This window comes from Nomascus leucogenys, unplaced genomic scaffold, assembly GCF_006542625.1.
Source record: "Nomascus leucogenys isolate Asia unplaced genomic scaffold, Asia_NLE_v1 Super-Scaffold_258, whole genome shotgun sequence".
NCBI lineage: Eukaryota > Metazoa > Chordata > Mammalia > Primates > Hylobatidae > Nomascus > Nomascus leucogenys.
In genome coordinates, this window is record NW_022095769.1 from 742,766 (window position 1) to 759,684 (window position 16,919).

General features: G+C 44.9%; 1 pseudogene; it reads left to right on the forward strand.

Moving 5' to 3' along the window:
- Positions 1-5,275: 5,275 nt before the first annotated feature.
- Positions 5,276-16,785, forward strand: LOC100599136 (annotated as a pseudogene).
- The last annotated feature ends 134 nt before the right edge of the window (positions 16,786-16,919 follow it).

A 16,919-nucleotide genomic window follows, 5' to 3' on the forward strand; every position in this document is an offset into this window, starting at 1 on the left:
ATGGTAACTATATTTTAATACTACCCAAAAGTGCATCTTAAGAGATTATTATAATTCTCTTTATTTTTTAATCCACTGATAGGTTATGCCAGAACTTTACTGACAAGTTATAAACCGATTAACAAATTATTAGTATAGACTTAAGCAGAGGAGTTTCTCGTGTCCTCCCTAGAGGAGGACTTGCCTTAGTATAAGGCAGGTACTCACCAGATAAAGACTCAATGAATAAGGATTTCCAGGAATGGGGTGGTGCTTACAAAATTGCAAAAGTCTAGTTTGTACATCATACTACTAGTTGGGATGTACAGTATTTTATTTTTCACCTAAGCCCTTGTCATTCACTAGATAACTTTCTACTTTACCAGGGCTGGAAGTCAGGGGTTTAGGATTCACTTGTGGGCTATGCCACAGGTATGTCACATGCCCTGTCATTTTGGTTTCTCTGTATAAGAGGAATTGGACTAGACTTTAATTTAAAATATCATTTCTCCTGAGATTGGGGATCACCTAGCCATCTTAGGGCATGTTTTGACTTCATTATGAAAAAATAGAAGGTGTAAATTTATAATTAACATTAGTGTTACTACCACAATTTTTCTGTGAATAAGGTTAAGGTGAAAATGTCCTGTGAGAGAACGACAGAAAACTTTGTGGCAGAAGAGCAGCAGATAAGGGGATTTGCCAGTGATTGTAAAGTTATGGCCCTTCTTTGTTGGTGTATTACAAATTTCTCACTGTGAGAGACCTGTGGTGAGTGAGGTTGTAAATAATCTAATAGATTTTCTAAGAATGATGCACCTAGAAAAATGTACAAGTTCTTAAAAAGAAATATTTGTACATATTCTTGATTCATCACAATCTCATGGAGATCGACAAACAAGTCATGGAGATCGACAAACATATAAATGAAATAATATGACCTCAAGTATTGTTAAAGAAAGGTAAGTAAAGAGTAATTAGTAAGGATGGGTGCTCATTTTAGGGTATGAGAGAAAGCCTCTGGAAGATGACTTGCATCCTGACATGGGGATGTGCAGGTGCATGGAAAGGTCTGGAGGAGTATGTGTTGAGGAAGATGAGATGGCAATTGTGAAGGCCCTGACGTGGGGAAGCACTTCAGCATGTTTAAGTGGTGGTTTTCTCTTCATCACACTCAGACTTTCAGTCCTACCTACTGCACCAACATGCCTTCTGTCAAGGGTGCCAAAAGAATCCATCGTTCCAAATATAATGGAAAATTCTCAGTCCTCATCTTACCTTTTAGTAGCATTTATATATTTGAATATATTCAGCTTCTTGAAATACTTCCTTCAGTTTGCTTCCATGATTCCCCGTGGCAAACACACACTGATTTTCTTCACAATTCCTTCTCCATTGCTGGTTTCTCTTCTGCTTTTGGGCCTCTAAATGTTAGGGTACTCGTCGCCCCTTCTTTTTACTTAATCTGGGTAGATCAAATTCCATGTCTGTAAATGCCATCTATGCATCAGTGCTCACAAATTTGAATCTACAACGCATATCCCTTCCCTGGACTCTAGACCTCTGCATCTAATTGCTTTTCTTTATAGTTTCCTCACATATATATGCTTTACCTTGCCTAGATTACCACCAGCAAAAATACCCTAATTCAAGGCCAGTCCAAATACCACAGTTTACCTGTAGTCTCACTAACACTCTAGAGACTAACACCCTGTTGATTGTCCTCAAATCGAGTTTAGAGATCAGTTCAAGAAGAAAGCAGAGGAGTTTTGTATTGCTTCATTAACAGGAATTTCATACCGGGGAAATGAAAAAGATTCTGAATTGATACTTGCTAATTTTATTTCAGAAAGTGGTAAAATAGCTGTAGAGTGCAGACCCAGTGAAGAGATGGTAGATGTCAGATGGGAAGAAGTACACAGTTTAATTCAAGTATGTGGAGATAAAAACTCAAAGGTAACAGGGCTGGGCGCAGTGGCTCACACCTGTAATGCCAGTGCTTTGGGAGGCCAAGGCGGGTGGATCACCTAAGGTTGGGAGTTCAAGACCAGCCTGACCAACATGGGGAAACGGTGGCGCATGCATCCCAGCTACTCTGGAGGCTGAGGCAGGAGAATCGCTTGAACCAAGGAGGTGGAGGTTGTGGTGAGCCAAGATCATGCCATTGCACTCCAGCCTGGGCGACAAGAGCGAAACTCCATCTCAAAAAACAAACAAACAAAACTCAAGTGTCGGATAACATAGCCAGTGTAACCATAATTCAAAAGAAGCAGCAGAATTTGGAGGATAATTTGTTTCATTCTCAGGAAAATGTGAAACTCTGAAACTGCTTTTTGAGTGCAGGGTATTTCTGGGGCTTTTCCTAAAATCTTGACCCTTGGCTCTGACCGCTTATTTGAAGTTTGGAGAGCAGAACTGAGGACTGTATTACTACAGTTGTGGACACAGGAGAAGGGTTAGTCTCCCCCGGCCCCAGGAGTAAGGGATGCCGGGCTGCTTCAACACAGGCCTTTTTAGAACTCCTTTCAAACAGGATACCAGAGAAGTGGGAAGAATGTAACTGACCTTAAGACTGATTGTGCTTCGGCTTTCAAAAACTATAATGCCTTTCAAATATGGCTTATTGCTTGGATCTCATTATCTCCCATATACCTTGGGTGGACTATTTTGCTGAAGATCTTTCTGTCAATCATTTACAATCGTGCTGCAAAATGAGGTTTCGGTCAACAATAGACCACATGTGTGATGGTGGTTCCATAAGAGTATAAAGGAGCTATCCCTGTACAGGCATACCATTTTTATCTTTTTGTTGTTGTTGTTGTTATGGAGTCTCACTCTGTTGCCCAGGCTGGAGTGCGATGGCACCATCTCAGCTCACTGCAACCTCTACCTCCTGGGTTCAAGTGATTCTCCTACCTCAGCCTCCTGAGTAGCTGGGATTATAGGCACGCGCCACCATACTCAGCTAATTTTTGTATTTTCAGTAGAGACTGTTTTTCGCTATGTTGGCCAGGCTGGTCTCGAACTCCTGACCTCAGGTGATCCACCCACCTCTGCATCTCAAAGTGCTGGGATTACAGGTGTGAGCCGCTGTGCCTGGGTGCCATTTTTATCTTTTATAGAGTATTTTAACTGTACCTTTTCCATGTTTACATACACAAATACCTGCCATTGTGTTACAGTTGCCTTTAATATTCAGTACAGTAACATACAGTACAGGTTTGTAGCCTACGAGTCCTAGGCCATGCCGTATAGCCTAGGTGTGCTGTAGGGTACAGCACCTAGGTTTGTGTAAGTATACACTATGATGTTAGCACAATGGTGAAATCACCTGACACATTTCTCAAGCTCCTTACATGGCAAGCAACGCATGACTGCATATGAAAGCTCTAAAATAGGGATTACATTTCTAAATTAATCTCAAAACAGTCATTATTTACTATTTATGGATTTTTTTTAAAAAAGCAAAAAAAAAGTTTCATTTCAGTGGGAACTTAATTTGGGGTTAGAGTGTTTCATTTAACTTTTACCCCAAAGTTGCAAAGTGTTTTGAAGTTTTTCCCTGTAAAATAATTATTTTAATTCAATTTAAATAAAACCCACCAAGGAAACTTCCAGCTTTAAGAAGTCTAGCTTCCTGTGAAATGTGAGAGGAGTTAGCACTATTTCAGAATCTAATTATCTATCCCTAATGAGGCGATCTTGAATCCTTCATTTTTTTTTTTTTTTAAGTGAGTTTCTCTCTTGTTGCCCAGGCTGGAGTGCATTGTTGCGATCTCGGCTCACTGCAACCTTTGCCTCCCAGGTTGAAGCAATTCTCCTGCTTGAGCCTCCGGTGTACCTGGGATTACAGGCATGCACCACCACGCCCAGCTAATTTTGTATTTTTAGTAGAGACGGAGTTTCAGCATGTTGATCAGGCTGGTCTGGAATTTCTGAACTTAGTGATCCGCCCACCTCGGCCTCCCAGAGTTCTGGGATTGTGGGTGTGAGCCACTGTGCACAGCCCCCCTTCAATTTTAAAACCATCACTATGCACCCTATGCCTGTGCTAGGCACTTGAATAAGATGAAGCACCTTCTTGGAGTTTACCTGCTGATAATTGTGCCAGACAGTAATAAAATAGGTAAGAATGGCTGTGGGGGAAGTCAGCTGGGTTCTAGTTATAGTCACATTTCAGGAAATTATTTAACATGCTGACTTTAACAACCTAAGCTTCTTCTCCATGTGTGCACACAGGGTAGATCTCTGAAGGGTGGCGCTGTAACTTCTAGGGTAATGGCTGTGTTGAGTTAAGGCAGGATGACAGTTCAGCCTCCTCCCATGCTAGTGCAAAGGGCTCTTCACTCGGATTAAAACCTTCTCTCCGAGACTGAATCGCCCACCCCCAACACCCCTCCTACAGAAAATTTGAAGTCCTGGTTTATTCCCTGGTAGCCCCTACCTAACAGGGTGGTGAATTAATTATCAAACATGCAACAGTTTAGCGAAAATGGCAATATTTTGGAATAAATGACTGTAACGTGCGTCCTGCCTGCCACCCTAACAGGTGCCCATTTTGAAGGTCAGTTTCTCTCGCTGGAAGGAAGAGTATTCTTGGATTTCACCTTGGAGGAGGAAGAAGTCAGGCTGCCAGAAGTGAACTAGCACTTCTTTTTTTTTTTTTTTTTTTTTTTAAGACGGAGTATGGCTCTGTCGCCCAGGCTGGAGTGCAGTGGTGCCATCTCTGCTTACTGCAAGCTCCGCCTCCCAGGTTCATGCCATTCTACTGCCTCAGCCTCTCCGAGTAGCTGGGACTACAGGCGCCTGCCACCAGGCCCGGCTAATTTTTTTTATTTTTAGTAGAGATGGGGTTTCACCGTGGTCTCAATCTCCTGACCTCATGATCCGCCCACCTTGGCCTCCCAAAGTGCTGGGATTACAGGCGTGAGCCACTGCGCCCGGCCTGTGAACTAGCACTTCTGCAGATCCCAAGGCGAGGTCCCATGACTTCCTTGGGAAGCTCTGCCACGCCCCCACCCGACCCCACCACACCACACCACAGCAGGCCACTGGAGTCCTGGGACCACCCCGGCCTGAGGCCCAAATCCTTCCTCACTAAGGGGAGGAGAGGGGTGCTTGGGTGGGATTGTGACATAAGATTGCCCTGGTAACATGGAGCAGATCTGGACCCGAGCCTAATAAAGGTGGCATAACGGTGTCATAAATACAGGGTGGGGCGCACGCTCATAAGGGGCATGAGCATCTCCGGGCTGCCAGAATGGCTCCCATTGAGTGCGCAGCACCAGCCTGTGTCATGTCTTGGCTGCGTTTCTGGGGCCCATGGCCCCTCCTTACGTGGCAACTGTTGTGTCCACTAGTCAAGGAGGCTCAGCCTCTGGTGTGGGTCAAGGACCCGCTCCAGCTGACCTCTAACCCCATGGGGCCACCTGAGCCCTGGTCTTCCCGCTCCTCCCATCTCTCGTGGGAATCTCCCCATGCACCTGCTCCCCCAGCAGCCCCGGGGGACTTTGATTACCTGGGGCCCTCTGCTTCGCAGATGTCAGCCCTGCCCCAGGAATCAACTGAAAATTTGGCTCCATTCCTGGACACGGATTCAGCTGGAGAGCTGCCCCTGGGCCCAGAGCAGTTCTTGGCTGCACATCAGGATTTAAATGACAAGCTGACTCCGCAAGAAAGGCTACCAGAGGTGGTTCCACTGTTGGATGGGGATGGGGATCAGAACCAGACCCCAGTTCAGCTTCCTCGCCTCAAAAATAAGGTTCAAACTGCAGATCTAGATTGGGCTGCAGGTCATCAGGCAGATGAAATACTTGTTCCACTAGAGAGTAAGGTTTCAAAACCAACCAAATTTGTTTCACCCAAGAACCTGAAGAAAGATCTAGCTGAGCGTTGGAGCCTTGCTGAGATTGTTGGGATTCTACACCAATTATCCAAACCTCAGCATCAGAAACAGACTTTGCAGGATGAATATTCGAGTATGGACACACTGTATCCCGGCAGCCTGCCTCCAGAACTCCGGGTGAATGCAGATGAGCCTCCAGGGCCACCTGAGCAAGTTGGACTTTCTCAATTCCATCTAGAGCCCGAAACTCAAAATCCAGAGACCCTGGAAGACATCCAGTCCTCTTCACTCCAGGAAGAAGCCCCAGCGCAGCTTCCACAGCTCCCTCAGGAGGTAGAACCTTCAACCCAGCAGGAGGCCCCAGCTCTGCCTCCAGAGTCCTCTATGGAGAGTCTAGCTCAAACTCCACTGAATCATGAAGTGACAGTTCAACCTCCAGGTGAGGATCAAGCTCATTATAACTTGCCCAACATAACAGTTTAACCTGCAGATGTGGAGGTTACCGTGACTTCAGAGCCCAAAAATGAGATAGAATCTTCCCAAGCCCAGAAGGAGGCCCCAATTCAGCCTCCAGAGGAGGGGGAACCTTCTGCAACCCAACAGGAGGCCCCAACTGAGCTGCCAGGTCCACCCATGGAGCCTGAACTTTCCCCCAGTGAGCAGGAGCAGCCAGCTCAGCCTTCTGAGTCTTCTGGGGAGGTTGAATCTTCTCCAGCCCAGCAGGATGCCGCAGCTCAGCCTCCAGAACATCATGAAGTCCCAGTTTCACCTCCAGGTCACCGTCAGACTCAGCATTCAGATTTTCCCAATGTCTCTGTTAAGCCTCCAGACATGCAACTCACCATAGCAACAGAGCCTAGTGCAAAGGTGGAAACTTCTCCAGTCCACCAGGAGGCTACAGCTCAGCTCTCAGGTCCAGGTAATGTAGAACGTCCCGCCATCCAGCACGGGGGCCCACCTCTGCCTCCAGAGTCATCAGAAGAGTTGGACGTTTAGCAATTCAATCGGAGACTTCAGTTCAATCTCTGGAACCTATTAATAATGAGAACCTCTCTCCAACCCAGCAGGAGGCTGCAGCTGAGCATCCACAGACTGCTGAGGAGGGTGAGTCTTCTCTAACCCAGCAGGAGGCCCCAGCTCAGCCCTTAATGTCCCCTGAGCAGTTTGGACATTTGAAAGACCAGCAAGACATTATAATTCAGCAGCTAAGTAGACCTGAAAAGTATGAACTTCCTCCAGTCCATAAAGAGACCACAACTCAGCCTCCAACTCAGCTCTCCTCAGAGTTTGGAAGTTCACTGAATGATGAAGCAATAGGTTCACCTCTAGATGTGTCATATCTAGATCTAGATAGGGAGCTTACCAAACCTACAGCTGTCACTATGGGGGAAGAACCTTCTCCAGTCCAGCAGGACAACCCTCCTATTCCCACTGAACAGGCTGACTTTTCTCTAGCCCAGACTGATCTCCCTTCCCCACCTCTGCATTCTCCTGAAAAGATTGAATCTCCCGTCTGCCAAGAGGCCACAGCTCAGACTCTAGATCCCCCTAAGGAGGCAGAACCTTCTCCAGTCCAGCAAGCGTTCCCAGCTGAGCCACCAGAGCCCCCTAAGGAGGTTGAACCATCTGCAACCCAGCAGGAAGCCTCGGGTCATCCTTGGAAGTCCACTGAAGAGGTCAGTCCTCCACCACAGTGGGAGATACCAGCTCAGCCATCAAAGCCACCTGAGAAGGTCGAACCATCTCCAGTCCTACAGCAGGCCCCAACTCGGCTTTTAAAACCACCTAAAGAGGTAGAATCCTCTCCAGTCCAGCAGGCAGTCCCTGCTCAGTCTTCAGACCCCGCTATGGTGATAGAACCCTCTCTGACACAGCAGATGGCCCCATCTTTGCCTCCAGAGTTCCCTCAGGAGGTAGAACCATCTGTAACTCAGCAGGAGGTTCCAGCTCAGATTCCAGAGTCCCCTATGGAGGCGGAACCTTTCTCTGACCAAGCAGGAGGCCACAGTCCAGGCTCCAGAGTCCCCTAAGGAGGTAGAATCTTCAAGGCAGCAAATGGTCCCAGTTCAGCTTCCAGAGCCACCTAAGGAATTTGCTGCTCAACCTCCAGCTCATTATGAGGTGACAGTCCCAACATCAGGCCAGGATCCAGCTCAGCCTTCAACATTGCCCAGTGTCACTGTTCAACCTTTGGACCTGGGACTTACCATCATTCCAGAATCCATGACAGAGGTTGAACTTTCTCCAACCATGCAGGAGACCCCAACTCAGCCTCCTAAGAAAGTTGTACCCCAACTTGTAGTATGTGGAGTGGTAACAATTCCAACACCAGGTCAGGATCAAGCTCAGCATCCAATGTCACCCAGAATTACAGTTCAACCTTTGGACGTGGGACTTACCATCACTCCAGAACCCACTACGGAGGTTGAACATTCTACACCCCTGAAGAGGACTATAGTTCCTCCAAAGCACCTTAAGGTGATACTTCTACATCCAGACCAGGTTCAGACTCAGCATTCACATCTGACTGAAGCCACAGTTCAACCTTTGGATCTGGGGCTTACCATCACTCCAGAATCCACAACAGAGGTTGAATCTTCTACAGCCCTGACGACTACAGCTCCTCCTCCAGAACACCCTGAGGTGACACTTCCACCTTCAGACAAGGGTGAGGCTCAGCATTCACACCTGACTGAAGCCACAGTTCAACCTCTGGACCTGGAGCTTAGCATAACTACAGAGCCTACTACAGAGGTTAAACCGTCTCCAACCACGGAGGAAACCTCAGCTCAGCCTCCAGATCTGGGGCTTGCCATAACTCCAGAACCCACTACAGAGATTGGACATTCCACAGTCCTGGAGAAGACTACAGCTCCTCGTCCAGACCAGGTTCAGACTCTGTATCAAAGCCTGACTGAGGTCACAGGTCCACCTACAAAGTTAGAATCTTCGCAGGATTCATTGGTGCAGTCTGAAACTGCACCAGAGGAACAGAAGGCCTCCACAAGCACCAACATATGTGAGCTCTCTACCTGCAGAGATGACACTCTGTCATGTGTTGATCTCAGCCCAAAGCAGAGGCTCCACCAAGTGCCTGTGCCAGAGCCCAACACCTACAATGGCATCTTCACCACCTTGTAAGAATCACCTTTCCTCAATCATCCTCTGTGTCTTGCCTGACATGGCAGCCTTTTCCTGTAGGCCTTCCTGGGCCTTCTTTATCTCCCCAAGCCATACTGACAACTGACTTTCTGCTTTCACCTTTGCTTGTCAACTCTCCCTTCTCCTCCTTCTCCTTTAATGTTAGTTAGACCCATTCTTCAGTCTTTTACTTTTACCCCAGTCTTTTACTCATTTTCTTATCCATTCTTATTTAGCCCCATCACATTATTGCTTAACTGCTGCTCTGCTCCTATTTTCGCTTCACCTTTTTTTTTTTTTTTTTTTTTTGAGACAGAGTTTCACTCTTGTTGCACAGGCTGGAGTGCAATGGCACGATCCTGGCTCACCGCAACCTCCATCTCCTGGGTTCAAGTGATTCTCCTGCCTCAGCCTCCTGAGCTGCATTGAGGCTGTCTGCAAGACAGTCAAGCTGCATTGCAACACTGCATGTCTGACTAACACCGTACATTGTCGTGAGTCCAAATTGCCTGGTGATAAATTGTTACATTATTTTAAGTATTTGTTTTTAAATTTTTAATTGATGAAATTTTAAGCTAATGATATAATTGTTTTATTTACTCAGTCAGATTTAAACTCCTTCAACTTCTGAACTACTCCCTTGCTGGGAGTCAGGTTCTCAGTTATTATTACAAAATTTAATAGTGGAACAGTTCCATATGCATAAAGGACCAAGAGAAAGGAATGGGAGGGCTAGGGAATAACATGAACATCCACACACTGTGTACTGTGCTCTCTGCTTGGTGCTTTGCCCCCAGTGATAATTTCTTCATATAGTGCAATGTAGTTTATAAGCTGGATTTATATCCATGAGGTCTCAAGTACTCTCTGCCTTTTAGGACAGATGTAGATCTGGTTTTGTTTTTGTTTTTGTTTTTACAATTTTATAAGAGTAGAAGAGATGCTGTTTTATTTGAAGGCTGAGAGCTTCTGGTTCCATAACCAGAAATTGCTACCTGGCTCTTCTAATGGAATGGAGGGCTTTTCCATTCTTAGTCCATCCAACTCTGAACTTGCTCTGAATCTCAAACTTTTCTAGTCACAGAACAAATGCCCAAGTGCTTTCAAGAGTTTTTCTGTAGATTAGGTTTATTAGCACCAACTTCATGACTTCTAAAATGTGACTTCTTGAATACAGGTATCTTCCAGTGATATGGGGTGGATAATTAATAATGCTTGGCTACTTCTATAAAGACAGTGTTGCTTATTTTTCAAAACTTTCTTTTTTTTGTCTTTTTGTTTTTTTAACAATTATATTCTTCCCTTCTCCCCAAGACGTGGGCAGAAAAGCATTGTTAATCTCCTTTTACAGATGAGGAAAAACAAGATCAGAGGTGCTGAGTGCTGTAGCCTAGTGCCAGGTCTTCTGTCCCTGATTCTGGGTTCTCCCCAAGCCCATGTTTCTCTTTTCTCGCAATCTTTACTTCTTCCGCTGGCCTTCAGCACCACCCAAAATACTTTTACTTCTGGAAAAGAAGCCCAGCTGCACACTGGCACACTTGACCTTCATGCAGTCAGAAGCTTTGGATGATTCCCCATCCAAAATATTAGAGATGAAATGAAAGCAAAGGAGGCATCTGACAAAAGTTGCTTTTTCCCTTCTGCATTTAGGACTTCAAGTAATGTTTATCCAGAAACTGCTATCATACCATAGATTCATTGTATATTTAACAACATAGGCATACAATCTGGCAAATTAACAATCTCTTAACCTACACCCTGGATCCCTGCCCAAATTTAAGAAAAGAACTAAGGTGGACACAGTGTTTTTTTCCATGTCGCATCTTCTGTGATGGGGCTATGATATGTGGGAGCAGAGAATGGGGTGGGTGGGTGGAGCACATGCCAGACGAGGATCTATCAGCAATGGGAGGGGGCATCCACTTTAGCATCTCCACCTTGCTCCTCTCAGAGGACCGCCTTCCATTGCATTCAGCTGTGATGGTAGCAAGAACACGGGCACACTGAGGGTGAGGAGAGCGGGAGCCTTGTGCTCTCTCTGCATATGAGGCAGGACAGCACAGGGTACGGAGCAGTCTGCAGAGAGGCCAGCTCATCAGCTCATCAGGGAAGCACTTCCACCTTGGGCTTTGACCAAGCACTGGGCAATTGGCCCCTGGGGATCAACGGAATAACCCTAAGCAGAGTGACTCTATGTCACACTATGGAATGTTCCAAGTAGGTGGCCATGTTTTCAAAAGATGTCTTTTCCTCCTTTCATTGTTGCCATTTCGTAGGTTTAGGTTTGGGTGTAGGTTCTCCTCTCTCTGAATGGCACTCTTACTCTGTGTGACTGGGGCGTACAGCTATGGACTGAGTATGAAAGATGATCAGGGATCTTTCATGATGAAAACAGTCTCTTCTGACAGTTGAAGAAGCATCTGTAGGGAATCCACAAGGAGCGTTAGTGAAGGCGTTGCAAGCCCGGAAGCAGCACACAAGCACTGAGCTGACTATTGAGTTGGAGGCGCCCTCAGACAGCAGTGGCATCAAGTTGTCAGGCTTTGGGAGTGAGCAGCTAGACACCAATGACGAGAGTGATGTTATCAATGCACTAAGTCACATCTTGCCTTATTTCTCAGAGGGAAATCTAGATGAAGAATCGATAATGTTACCATTCGCTAAACTGCTTTTTTCAAATGTACAAGATGGAGATAGGCTCCTGAGTATTTTGAAAAACAATAGAAAGAGCCGCTCACAGTCCAGCCTTCTAGGTAACAAATTTAAACACCAAATATTTGCAAATAAACTAGAAACTGTTGAACCACAGGAAAACAGCCTGGCAAAGATCCAAAGTGTAGGCAAAAACCTGCAGAGAGTGAACAGAGTCCTCACAGGCCCAAGGAGCATCCAGAAAAGACACTTCAAAGAGGTGGGAAAGCACAGCACTAGAAAAGAACAGGATGCCCAGGCATTTGTGGACGATGCTGCCAAAGAAAAAAGGCTTGAGAGTCCAGCCCCAAGGGAGCTGGAACAGCCTCACATAGTGCAGGGGCCTGAGAAGGTAGCAGGAAACACCATCTACGCCAAGCCTTTGTTCACCCAGGAGCATAAGGCAGCAGTCTCCCCTATGCTGAAACCCTTCTCCATGGGCATGCCTTCTGCCTCTAGCCCTGCAAAAGCCCTACCTCAGGTCAGAGACAGATCGAAAGACTTAGCCTACACCATTTTAATTTTAGAAATGGCAATGGCTAGGGTTAAAAACATGGAGGCTGCTAAACCAATCGCACATTCCAGAAAAAAATACCGCTTTTATAAAACTCGCTCCCGTGTGGCCCACAGAACACCCAAGGCCAAAAAGATTAGAAAGTTTAGAAAGGGCAGTTATCTCAATAGACTGATGCTCACAAAGAGGCCGCCGTTCTCTGCAGAGAAGAGCCTCATAAATTCACAAGGGGTTTTTTCATCCTTAGGAGACCTGAGTCCTCAAGAAAACCCTCTTCTGGAAGTATTTGCTCCTTCAGAATGTTTTAGAGAAAACACTAACGTAAAAGACACAGCTGTAAGAGATGCCTTTGAAGAAAACGTTTTTATGGAAAACACTGTTATGCCAGAAGGCACCATCTCTGAAAACACAAACTACAATCATCCTCCTGCGGCAGCTTCCACTGGGACTGCATTCAACTTAGAGCCAACTGTTACACACACTGAGACAAAATGGGAACACAACAACGTGGGCACTGACCTGTTCCTCGAGCCCAAAAGCTTCAATGACCCATTGCTCTCCTCCCCAGGTGGTCAGTTTGAAATTCAGCTAACCCAGCAGCTACGGTCCCTCATCCCCAACGAGGATGTGAGAAGGTTCATGTCTCGTGTTATCCGGATCCTGAAAATGGAATGTTCAGAAACCTATGTGCAAATGACCTGTGCCAAGCTCATGTCGCGAACAAGCCTCCTGATGAACCTTCTCAGCAAGCAGCAGGAAGCAAAGGCATCAAAGGCAGAATGGGATACGGACCAATGGAAAACTGATAACCATATTAATGAGTGAATCGGGGGTGGTAGCTCACGCCTGTAATCCCAGCACTTTGGGAGGCCGAGTTGGGTGGATCACTTGAGGTCAGGAGTTTGAGGCCAGCTTGGCCAACATAGTGAAAGCCTGTCTTCACAAAAAATACAAAAATTAGCTGGGTGTGGTGACACATGCCTGTAGTCCCAGCTACTTGGGAGGCTGAGGTGGGAGGATCACCTGAGCCCAGGGAGGTCGAGTCTGTAGTGAACTGTGATCACACCACCATACTCCCGCCTCGGTGACAGAGTGAGATCCTGTCTCAAAAAAAATAAAAAAGAACAAAAGAACCTGTAAGCTACTCAACTGGAATACTGGGGTTTTGAAAGGTTAGCTTCCGTTCTTTTTCTTTTTTTAATTGTTCTTTCTTTTTTCTTTTTTTTTTTTTTTTTTAGCTCATGAAAGAAGTTCCAGGATATGGCTATAACAACAAAGTCATCTTGGCAATATATGTGACTGTAATACTAACAATTTGGATTATAATGTTTTGTCTGATTGAGGTAAGGACAATAATTAATTCAGGTTTTCAGAATACAATCCTGTCTTTGTGTGGATTCAGAACCCACAAACTGAAAACCAATGTCACTTTCCCACTTGACATTCTTCTTCTGTCGTTTAAGGCTGAGGTATGCTTTGTTCTTTTACTACAATGTATATTCGAGGATTTTTAAAGGATCCTCGCTTCCAGGAGATCTCTGTGAAATGAAACCAAGTTAATCCCACTAGACTATTTTAAGAAGTTAAGTTGATATAATAGCAAACTTTCTCCCACCCAAAACTATGTCAACAATTGGATATACTCACCGAGTCACCCCTCACTCTGCCACTAATTTATTTCCTTGTTGCTTAAATGATGAGAGACATATAATCTCCACCCTCACGGAGTTGTCATCACCCTGGAGAGGAAGAAGACGCCAAAAGAGAGAAGTATTGTCTTGTGGGCTTATTAGATTCACATAGTATCGTCCTTCTCCAGTGTGTAAGGCGTAGTCTAAATAGGTCCAGTTAAAGCACTACATGGTAGCCATTTTAAAAAAAAATTTTTGGCCACATTTTAAATTTCATGGGGGAGGGGGAATGTCTCATACTCCAGCCCTCCTGAGCTTAGTCCCTCTGTGAGACGTGTCACCATTTCTTGGGCACCATATGAGACATTCCCCCTCAGATTAGAGATGCTCAACCTGCATCAACATATCTAAAGCCTGCATTTGGCTACTCTGGGGCGAGTCCTGTTTACAGTGCCCATTCCTGGAGCTTGCCTCTTTTTGCCTTTTGTTTGATTACGTGAGGTATTACTTTTCCCAACAGGCCAGTGCTAGCATATTGGAAGAGTGATTTAATAAGGTGGCAACCTTGACGCTATGCTCCTAATCCAACCTTATTTGCCTCATTTACCGTTTCATTATTGTGGTAGCCCTCCATTCTAGCCAGAGCAGTCCCTCACCATACCCCAGTCACACCATCCCCATTCTGCTCTTGTCTGTGCCTTTGTCCATCTAAAATTCCCTTACTTCACTCTGCCTGTGGGAGTCCTGTGAATCTCTCCAAAGCCAACTCAGTTTGTCTTTCTGCTTGAAACCTTCCCTAAATAGACCAGGTGCAGTGGCTGACGCCTGTAATCCCAGCACTTTGAGAGGCCAAGGCGGGTGGATCACGAGGTCAGGAGATCGAGACCATCCTGGCTAACACAGTGAAACCCCGTCTGTACTAAAAATACAAAAAAATTAGCTGGGTGTGGCGGCAGGTGCATGTAGTCCCAGCTACTTGTGAGGCTGAGGCAAAGGAATGGCGTGAACCTGGGAGGTGGGGCATGCAGTGATCCAAGATCAGGCCGCTGCACTCCAGCCTGGGGGACAGAGTGAGACTCTGCCTCAAAAAAAAAAAAAAAGAAAGAAAGAAAGAAAGAAAGAAAGGAAAAACTTCCCTGAATATTCCAGCCCTCCTGAGCCTAGTCCCTTTGTGAGATTTGTCCCCATTTCTTAGACACCATATGAAAGACTTCAGAGGCTGAAGTGGGAGGATTGCTTGAGCCTGGGAGGTCGAGGATACAGTGAGTGTGCTCATACCACTGCACTCTAGCCTGGGCAACAGAGTGAGACCCTGTCTCAAAAACAGCCACCACTGAAAACTATCTTGGGATTTGAATAGGATTACCTTAAATTTGTAGATTAATTTGAGAATTGACATCTGTACGACATTCTAGGAACATGGTATTTCATGTCATGTATTCATTTCTTGTTAATGTCTTTCAGAAGAGTTTTAGGGTTTCCATCATATAGATCTTACACGTCTTTTGTTAGATAACAGATCTTTGTATTTTTGTTCCTAAATACTTCAGACATTTGTATTGCCATTGTAAATGGGATTTTCTTCCATTTTCTAGTTAGTTATTGGTATTATCTGAATTGATATTATCTGAATGGTATATATCTGAAAAGTATTTGAGGTTTGTGTGCTGCTCTCTTGATTTTGTATCTAGCCACCATACTGAATTCTCATATTACTTCCAGTAAAATCTTAGTTGATTCTCTTAGGCTTCTTTGGCTAACATTTATTATTTTATATGCAAATAATGATAGTTTTTTCTCTTCCTTTTCAATACTTACACTCTTTCCTTCCTTTCCTTTCTTTTTTTTTTTTCTTTCTCAGGGCCTTGTTGTCACCCAGACTGGAGAGCAATGGTGTGATCTGGCTCACTGTAACCTCAAACTCCTGGGCTTAAGGGATCCTCCTGCCTCAGCTTCCAGAGTGGCTGGGACTACAGACAGGCAGCGAATTTTAAAACTTTTGTTGTAGAGACAAGATCTCGCTATGTTGCCCAGGCTGGTTTTCCTGCCACGTTAGAGCAGGTTTCCTTTTTTTCATACTTTTAAGTGTTTTTTTTAGTAGGAATTCTCCGTTGAATGTTAGCTAAAACAGTCAATAAAATGCATTAAGTGCCAGCTGCATGCAAGACCCTAAGTTAGATACAGTCAGCCCTCTTCATCAGCAAGTCCACATCTTCAGATTCAACTAGATGAGGCTGAATATTTGAAAAAAGAAACAATAAAAATACAAATAGAAAGTTCAGTATAACAACTGTTGCCATTATACAATATCTATACATTTTATTAGTGATGTCCTAAAGTACATGGGACCAGGCACGGTGACTCACACTTGTAATCCCAACACTTTGGGAGAACAACCTCAGCAGCATAGTGAGACCTTGTCTTTAATAAAAATAAAAATAAAAAAATTAGCCAGGTGTAGTGGTATGCACCTGTAGTCCCAGCTACTCAAGAGGCTGAGGTGGGCAGATCACTGGAGCCCAAGAGGTTGAGGCTGCAGTGAGCTGTGATTGTGACACTGCACTCCAGCCGACAACGGGTGATCCTGTCTCTCTAAGTAAGTAAATAAATAAAGTATATGGGGGGGGTGTGTTGGTTATATGCAAATACTGCACCATTATATGTAAGAGATTGAGCATCCACAGATTCTGGTATGGTGCGGGGGCGATATCCTAGAACCAGTCACCCACAAGGTAGCAAGGATGGCTGAACTGTGGAAGAATCAAAGCATACAATTCCTGTCTTCAAAAAAGTTATCAGGTAGATGAGACTTAAAATGAATAAAAGGAATGAATACGCATTTGGAGATAGTGGTTGTTGTGATAGATAACCTTAACTGTGTTTTCTTCCAAAACAGATTCTTGCCCACAAAAGGGCATCAAAGGAACATGAAGAAGACTCATCAGTGTGAGACCCCTGAGCCCAAGTTAAGGCATCTGGATGGCCTGGAGCCACGTTTTTAAAATTTTATTATTATTTTTTTTTTACTTAAATCAGTAATTACTTTGTGGTTGTCTTCCTCAAAATGAGGATTCTTAACAATAAAAATAGCTTGTTAAATCATTTTTAATGGTAATTA